The sequence below is a fragment of the Numida meleagris genome, chromosome 22, assembly GCF_002078875.1.
Source record: "Numida meleagris isolate 19003 breed g44 Domestic line chromosome 22, NumMel1.0, whole genome shotgun sequence".
Classification (NCBI taxonomy): domain Eukaryota; kingdom Metazoa; phylum Chordata; class Aves; order Galliformes; family Numididae; genus Numida; species Numida meleagris.
In genome coordinates, this window is record NC_034430.1 from 3,499,973 (window position 1) to 3,509,441 (window position 9,469).

Below are 9,469 nucleotides of genomic sequence, written 5' to 3' on the forward strand. Positions count from 1 at the left end.
TGTGCTCTGCGCCCTGAGTGAATTGGTACTGGGGCTGCACTGCTGAGATCATGAACAGGAGTTCCATCTTCATGCTGATGCTGTATTACAGTCAGAGTCTTATTTTTGTCAGGGTATCAAACTTTCAGAGACTAGGACTGATCTGTCTTGTGCTGTGTCCATCATAGCTTTCAAAATTCCAGTGCATAGGTCATCAGATTACAGTAGCTATGCTAGCATCACTGTGACCCCCACTGAAGTCAGCTTACATCTGAGCTGAGAGTGAGCTCTGTAACACAACCTCCCCAAAGAGGTTAACTGCCAGAGAGTGGGAGGTGCTGGGGAAGTGCCAGCACCTGTGTGGCTTTTTGTGAATGACCACAGCTCAGTTGTCAGGGGCTGAATAGCAGTGTTGTATTTCTACACCTGTAGGGCCTGCATGCCTGAGACAGAAATGCCATGGAATATTCTTATCGAAGGAATCCCTGGCTGAATGTGTCAATACGTTATTTTATCAAGCATAGTAATTACAATACAAATACAAAGGCAAGTTACACAAAGGCATTCCATGGGAGGGGTCCTCAGAAAACCACTTCTTTATGTCTTCTGCTGTTCCTCTGGTTGTCTGTTTTGTTCTCATCCGTGCAATTACCCACACCCTAACCATGTCTCTTGCTGCTTTGCAGCTGCTCTGCTCTGCGCTGACCCTTCCCACCCGCCTGCTCTCGGGCATACCCTGCACTGCTGCCCATGGCGTGGAGGAGCAGAACGGGATGTGTTCCATGCCCCTCACAGCCCAAGACCTGGCAGGAGCTCCACCACCCGCCCAGCTCTTCTTCACACATCTCCCAGGCGCTAAGTGGGAAGAACTAGAGGTAACACATTAAATGAAGCGTCTCATATGTGTATTTCAGTTTGATCTAAAAAGGGAATTGAAGTCTGTTGTCTGCTGCTGTTGCTTAACCAAGTGTGTTGATGGAGGCTAAGGACAAGCTGTGTTGCACCCAGACTTGGATACCCAGCTCATTACCACTCGTTTGGAAATCTCCTAACAGGAGGTTGGCTGTGTGTATGAATAGCTGGGCTGCTAAAATGGGCCTAGATGACATTGACAGTATACAGAACTGCGAGGACTTCCTCCTCTTATTTTGGATATGATATAAAATGATGTTTTAAGGATTTTCTATGCGTTTCCTATGTTGAACCACATCTTGGTTTGCAGCTGACAGATGCAAATGCACGTCAGACGAAGAGGATGTTTGGACTGATGCAAACTTCAGTTTTCAGGAACAGGACAGATGGAAAGTTCTCCTATTTGGAGATCTGAGAGTTCTCTGTGTGTAATGTGTTAAGGAAAGAGTCACTAAAGGCCAGGAATGGTTGTTTTGCAACAGAGCAACACGCAGTCCACTGCTTCATTGAAGAAGCTGGAGTTTAATTTTTTCCCTTGTTCTTGCCAGCCTGGGTGTGAGCGTGTGTGCTTGTGTGCATCTCTGTACACGTGTAGAATCTTTAAGGCTGGCAAAGATGTGTGTCTGTGTACGTGCATGTTCACGTGTGCCATACCACTGATGCTCGGATTGCCTCTTTCCTATTTCATTTCAAAGTTTGGGAGGGAATCCTGAAACTCTGAGATAGTGATGGAGCAGTCTGAGTTTCGCATGAGTTCCTGTGATGTTATTTATGCAAAGTGCTCTTCTCAGACTCCCTGGAAGCAGCAAGTGCCCTAAAATCTCCCCACCGCACCCCACCCCCAGTCCCATCTGGACTCCAGCCACTCCTCCCATTTTCTCCGTGAGCCTAAAAAGCTCTGCTGCATTCTTTTGTTCTTCTGCCTGTGCTCAGCCAGTCCATACAATAGCGTCCTTTCTCTCAGCCCTTCTAAACCTGGCTAGAATTGCTGTAATGAATGTATAAGTGACATAAAGAAAAGCAGAGTGTAAAAGATGCTAATCAGCCTTTGTTCTTTTCAGACATGACATGCAGGACCTGAAGTATAGATTTTGTATGGAGAGAGATAGATTTTAATTAAGCATCTTAATAGAGAAATCCTTCTTGTTTTTTTCAGAATAAATTAAGGAAGTAACTTTGATGCAATATCATTTTCATCTAATCAGTAACATTCTGAAATTACCATGTTGTTTTCCATTAGAAATACCATCATCCAACAAATCAGATAAAATTATTTAACATAGCTGTATTGCAGCCTCAGCTAACATTAGCCTGGGCATGTGTATACACAGAGCAGCAGATGGGGAGTGAACAGACAAATGTTTATGGGGAGAAAAGGGCAGACAGTACCAACAATTTTATATACTTCTTCGAATAAGATGCCCATATGCAATCTAGATTTACTAATAATCAAATAAAGGCTTATCAGGTTTTTGCCATCTGCATACAGAGAGCGCAGATCACTGACACCAGTAAAAGGCAAAACGGCATTAGCTTTTACTTCCATTCACAGGTTATGAATCTCTCCGTTAAGACATTTGACTTTATATTTGGCATGAATTCAGAGTTCTGTGTTTGCCATGAACTGATACGTCGACAGAGACATTCCCATTAGCTTTTACACCATAGTGTTGGCCAGTTTTTTAACAAACAAAACAGAGCGCGTGCGGAGAAATCACCTTGCAGAGCGGGCCCAGCAGCTGTGAGTACAGAAAAGCAATGCTGCTGCCTGGGCTGGGTGTCTTCAGTGAATGCATGTCGTGGTTATAACAGCTTTACAGTACTGCCGTTTCTGTGGACAGATTTGCAAAGCTCACATTTATGGCAGCCAGAAGCAGGCCACAGTTAACCTTGCTTGTCCAAGTGCTCTTAATTGTTATTAATGTTTATTTTTTATTACAGTAGTGCCTTCAGGCAAAGGCAAGTAAGTGCTGTGTTTGCCCTAAGTGAGGGCTCAATGAAGTGAGCAAAGAATGGGATCTGAGACTCCTGAAGTTCAAGTGACTTATTCAACATTGTGTATGTGAGCTGAAAACAAACACGGAACAGAGTACAGTCCATCTCTTGACCCACAACACACACTTTTCTCTCTAATTGCAATAAGTTTTCCTAGCAATAAGATGTTCCCAGTTTAGAGGTAGGGAGCGTTACCTCCTGACCATATCATTCACTTCTGTCAGCAAGTCACAAGAGTCTGACTTACCAAAGGCAAGCAGAGCACAGCCCATCACACACCCTGTTTTCTTTGCCTGCTGTAGAAGCTGAACTAAGGGTTTGGGGCACATGAATGGGCATTACAAGAGCATGCAGCTTTCCCTCTGACAACAGACTTTCATGATTACTGCAGTTGTCATCTTTGTTCCTTACAGTTTGGTTCAATTTTTGCCAGCTCGAGCAATAGGAACATCCAAGACCGACAGTATTTTTAAATGTGACTTGAAGTCCTGTGTAATAGCCCCCATCAAAGAAACAGTCGCTTTTTTGCCATCACAGCTGTAATGCAATTTCATGTGGTGTCCTTAAGATTGCTACACGCACTCTGATTTCTCATATACAGCTGTCAGCAATAACCTTTTGTGGCAGCAGAGAGGAAAATTCCCTGAAACACATATTTCTCTAACATACACTTGTAGACCTTAAATCCTGTCTAACCACATACAGCTGTGTTTTTCTGATCTCCGGTGTAGTGGAGAATTGCACTTTTTGCTTTCAGGTAGACCAGAAGCAGCCAGCACGCCCTGCGAGTAGGAGCTCCGAGGGACTTTGCAGCTCAGCTTCCATTCTGCTCACCTGGTGCATCCTCTGCACTCCTACGTACGCAGAGAAACAGATTTTGAGTTCTGATTGTTCTGTCCAAAGAAGGAAAGCTAGTTCATGGAGCTTGCTGGAATAACGTTCAACACAGCTGAAGGAAGACAGAGGAGGATATCCAGGGAGACGTCGTCCAGAGCTTGCCAGTCCCAGGAGGAGAACGACATCTCAGTACCAGGGCATCCCTGTTCACAGCACACTCATCTCTAGCTGAACTGGAGCTCCGCACGGTTGGGTTGGATGTTCCAAGGTGAGATGCAGTCAGCTTCCTGCATGCGTTGTTAGTGGCACGTAAGGGATGAAGGCTCTCTGGCTGAGGAGCAGGCCCTGGTGCTCCGTCTGAGGATGGTTCCCTGTCGGCGCTGTGGTTGGCAGCACGGGACGTGGCTTCAGCACGCATCTGAGCGTGTTGCTTGAGGCAGAGCAAGGGGGTTGTGCAATTCAGTCCTGCAGTCACTTGATGCTGGGTGAGAGCACAGCTGTGGGGTTGTATGGAGAAGACGGTATCATACCGGAGCAGCGGAGGTTCTGAAGAGATCATACGTTAGTCACACATCTAATTGCATCGGTTAAATTATTCAATTGTATTAATGATCTAATCCCCTTTGGCTTTACGTTGGCAGTTACCTTGGCTCGTAAGGAAACTGCCCCTTGAGTAGGGAGCAAGCTGGCATCACAGGGTGGTGTGTACCTTCTTACAGAGCATCTGTTCAGCCACCTTGTAGCTCCAGAACACCAGCTTCATTGCACTTGGAGGGGTCCTCCAGAAGCATTTGGCTTAACCCCCACTCAGAGCAAGCTGAAGGCTGCAGGTTGCTCGCGGCAGTGCAGAAAGATGCTAGGGCAGAGCAGCTGACCGTGATTCTGATGCAGAGACCAGGCACGAAGCTGTGAGAAGATGAACTTAAATGAAGCTCTGTAGCCCGAGGTAGATAGTGCTCATCATGGATAACAATCTCCCAGTCTTTCTCATGCTATGTTAGTGGATTAGCTGATTAGTGTGCCAAGTTTTTGGTTAGAGGAAGACTTCTAGCTGAGATAAGATCAGCTTCAGAGAGACTCACTTGACAGAACTGAGTCTTGGTTCGGTTTTCACTTTGGCTGATATCATACATGTCGCCTACACCGAGCTCCCTGTGGAGAGGCCTCTCTGAATTTCTGAAGCTCACATGCCTTCCCAACTCTCTGCTTCCCTCACTTGCAAGTTTAGCCCATTTCCTTCCCTTGACCATATCTCTGGACACTGCCTGTAGCGGGCTGATCTTTATGTTTCCTTTGTATGAGTGCAGTGCTGCAGCAGCCCGTGTCTGGCCAGCACTTGGCTCCCATGGGCCATAGAGTTTATTCTGTAGATGTGACTCATTTAAAGGCACTTCAAGGAAATGCCACTTTGGTTAGTTTTATATTCAATGTATCTTGACTTTTACGTGAAGTGCAGCTGTATATTGATAATACGAGAAAATGGTCGAAAGGAGAAATTAAAGCTGAAAATGTAATAGTGTGAATTTGACCTCACTTTGCTCATCTTCCCCCCTGACATCAGGTCTGCTGGCAGGAGTGGGGTGGCTGCTGTTGTCAGAATGGTTTTCCTGGCTGCTCTCTGAGGGGGTGAAATAAATTTGGGATTTTATGCATCATCAGTAGATTTTTTTCAACTGTGAATTCTAATTGAAGAAATACCTCAAGTTCTCCTGTGCCTTCAGGATATGGCTGACAGCACTGCACAAATGTGACTGAGATCCTGATAAGCAAGAGAAATGATATGGATGCATAAGTTTACCAAAACCAGAAATAACAGAATTTTGCTGGAATGACAGATGGAACAAAACTTTCGTGAATATGGATGGAGGATGTTTTGGCGCCTATTACAGGTAAGAATGCCGTGTTATTTCTTATTTATCTGAATGCACAGTGCACATACACCTCCTGGTTTTTTTATGATCCCATGAAGCATAATCCCAGGAGCATGCCTTAGGCCACATTTCTACCTTATTTTTAAAATTTGGGCATAAGTTGGAATGTGCAAATTCAGGCTTACAAAGATGAGATTTGTCTTTTTACCAAGTCGGAGACGAGCAGAGCAACTTCCTTTTCCCCTTGAAAACTGCCCTCAGCTACCCTGGCGTGGCTCTTGGCTGGGACACTCATGACTAGAATCATTAATTAGTGTTCAGCTTTGCACATGAAAAGCTGAAATTCTGTACCTCTCTGGAGGAAGAGAGGCCAACGACCATTTTAAAACCAGTCCATTGACAATCTGCTCTCTACTTCCACCACCGATCCTCCTATCTTGCATGTGAAATGAACCAGCTGTTCCTCGATTTCACAAAGGAAAGAGCAGACTCGGTGATTGAGTGTCAGAAGATGGTGTGTATGTATTCAGATTTGTTGAGGCTCCTCCTGCATTTCAGCCTAAGGAAACCAAACCGTGTGAATGTGGAATCTCCATGGTAGCACTATTCCTTCCCTGCGTGTAATATATACTCTTCTTTTCACTGAATCAGAAGTATGCGATCAAAAATCCAGTTTTCTTTGGATAATTTTTGCTTTCTAAGAATAACACACAGCTAACGGTTGTTATTACATAATAAACAGTAACTATTATCAGTGCTTAGATTTGGAATGCTAGAACACAGCTGCCTTTGCACAGAAACCAACTCTGAAGTGATAAAAAGGATGGAGTAAGTGGATAGTATCAGCGTGGGATGCGCCAGACAAAAAGCTGCACCATTTATTACTGCTCATATCTGTTAAGAAAATAAATTTTTGTTAGCCCTTCTGCACATATGATTTTAAATCTTTCCATTGAAATCTTGCTGTGGAAATAAACCTGTTAAAAAGAATTGACTGCTGTGGCACAGCACGCCTTAAAATTTAACCAAGAGTCAACACGATAAAAAAATTGATCAGTTCAGTGAACACGTTTCTGTGCCTCAAACTGAAATGTGCATTCTGAAGGAGCATGGCCTGTGAATTGGAGATCCATGGAAGGAACAGACCTGCTAAAAGAATAACATTTTGGCGCAACACGCTTATTTGCTTAACAGCTTTCTACTGCAATTAACATATGCGGCAAATGCATTTATTTAATGTGACAGTCTGCTTGAATAACCCTCTTCCAGGGTGGGATTATATAATCTGGATATAGCAGAGTTACCCTGAGATTAAAATTATTGAATATCTTGTTTATCCAAAGCGCCAGCAGCACTGCCTCCTCCTTTCCTCTGTACTTTATGCTGATGTGTAAGTGATCTGCATGGGCTCTGCTTTCCTTAAATTAAGGCACTGTCTGGGAGCATGGCTCAGCACAGGAACGCTGCTGTTTGGAACAAAAGCAATCGAGAGAAACCCTGAGGAATGGAGTTTGTGCAGCATCAGTGCTGAAAGTGTGAGACCTCCTCAGCTTTGTGAGTTGGCTCCACCAGGACCACCTTCTCTGAGAGATGATGGGGGCTTTTGAGTGGAGAATTGGCTCGGATTGAAGGAATATACAAACTGTCTTTACCTCAGATTGAGAGATAAACAAATAGCCTAATATCTGTTAGCTAATGGGTAAACAGTCATGACCGGCCCAGCAAATGTCAGGAGTGGGGAATTTGCATGGCCAGGACCCATGACGGGGCAGGTAGCCCGAGTACTGCAATGAGCAAGGGGATCTGGGTGAAGGTAGTGGAGGGGCTGCTCCCTCACCCGGTAATTGGGTGACTTTCATTTCTGCTTGATTTAATTGACCTGACCTGCACAGGGGCTGATCTTTGAGTTGTTGCCTTGTTGTTTGCCCTTATGGCCACCTCTGTGGCTACTGAAGGATGTGGAAAGGAGGGGAGAAGGGTGCTGTGCGCTCCTCCATTGGCTGATTTGAGATGCAGGAGCCCTGAAACAAAGTCAAAATGCAACTTTCCAGTAAGAATTTGTCTATGAAAACAACCTCTCCCTGCAGCTGCTTGGTGGTGCAGATGAAACACAAAACTGGTGAAGGCCTTGCCCTGCACACCTCTGGGAGTGCTAGGCCGCAGGGCTCCAGGGCACTGCTGCAAAGCTAAGAGACAAACTTCAGCTTCGGCTGATTTCAGAGGTTAAGCAAATCCTTCCTCCCAATACTTCCATACGCAGGGATTGATGAAGAAAAGCCTTTGTGACTTCTGAGGCTGCTACAGAGGGCTCATTCCCCTCCTGCCTCCCTGGCACTGTTGGAAAACTGAAGAGCAGAGCTGGGTCAGGAGCTCCGATCATCAGCCAAGCCAGGACTTGCAGTTATCCTGAAGATTTCTGCAGGTGGGACTGTAGCTACCTTATTCTGAGGGCCTATTTGATGCCCTTTCCCAGCTACAGAAGCTCTTCTCCCTCCTCAGTGCTCTGTGTGGCTCCATCTGTTCAGGGCTTAGCACAGTGCCCATGTTCTTGGTTACCCCTTAGGATCCATGCTCATAGAAGCAGCCGTATTGAGGATGGCGAAGTAGGACTTCCTATAGCCAGTGCTCAGGAGCACCCTGCATAAAACGTTTGTAACAGTGTGAAGAACAGGGTAAAGAACCAGATCCTTTCCCTTAGCTGCCAAAGACATCCCTCTGCGCTGGGCAGCACCGTGCTGGCAGAAGCTCAGTTTTCAGCACCTTCCAACAGAGACTGTGAAACTTCTAGAGACCACAGTATCTGTAATTTCTTTTTTATTTTTTATTTTTTTTCTGAGAGTCCAGCAAGCTCCTCAAGATGTCCCCAGCACTGGAAGATTTCCAGCTCCCCCCAGGAGTGTATAATGAGGCTTTGAGACATTGCGTTTTCAAATGGAGAAGGCCGTTTCCATTCTAGCCAGAGGAATTGGCAGTCAGTGCATCTCGATGGGACTATCACCCATTTCAGCTCTACAGCACAAAGGCCTCTTTCAGCAAAGGCTTTGTACTGTGGGATGTGCAGATGGGTGTCTGGGCAGAACGGAAAAAGCTTTCGCTGAGGGCTGGGGAATGAAGAGAGCAAGCAAAGATTCATTTTTAGTCCCATTCTCCTGGCGTTTTAAAAATGACTGCATTGCTGACTGGCGTTGCCTGTTGCCCAGAGAACGGCGGGTCACCTCGAAGGCAGAAATGTTGTCTCCTCTACATGCTAGCCTTGCAGACTCTTCGGGCTGCAGCACCCGGATTTCCCTCAGGTGTACTGAACATTTCAGGTGATGATTGACCGCTCTCCCTGATATTTGTATGATTATTAGTCTCTTCTCTGCGTGCTATTCAGCGGACAGCACTGCTCATAAAAAGCAGATAGGAGCAAGTTGGGCTGCCGCCCCTGGTGGGTAGGAGAGAGGATGGGCTGATTGATGACCCTTGGCTGTTTTCTGATGTTGCAGTTGTTTTTTATGATGTCATTAGGAGGCTATAGTCACATTAAGGAATCCCTCATGACATCATAAAGGACTTGATATTTCGCTAATGTTATTTCAGCAGAGTGAAGCTCTGGCATTTTATAGTCTTTGCTTTCCCCATAGAATTAGGAGTTGTCTAACTACAACCTGGAAGAAATGCAAAAATAGTCAAATGCCGACTTCAAAAGTTATGGTTGAAGAATGCTAATGTATTTGGCTCTTTCTGAGCACACAGCACCTTTAGGTGGAATACATGACGTGTTTATAAAAGATGCCGTCTGTGGATACAGATCCTCATGCAAAGGAAGAATGGGGCATGCCTTCCACTTTCTTTGATGCACAGACACAAAATTATATTTTTCTGGAGACTTT

General features: G+C 45.3%; 1 long non-coding RNA gene across 1 annotated transcript; it reads left to right on the forward strand.

Annotated features, from left to right (window-relative positions):
• LOC110387517 lies at positions 672 to 5,659 on the forward strand. Its single transcript, XR_002432547.1, has 3 exons — positions 672 to 854; positions 3,644 to 3,991; positions 5,445 to 5,659. It is a non-coding gene; the product is annotated as an uncharacterized LOC110387517 (long non-coding RNA).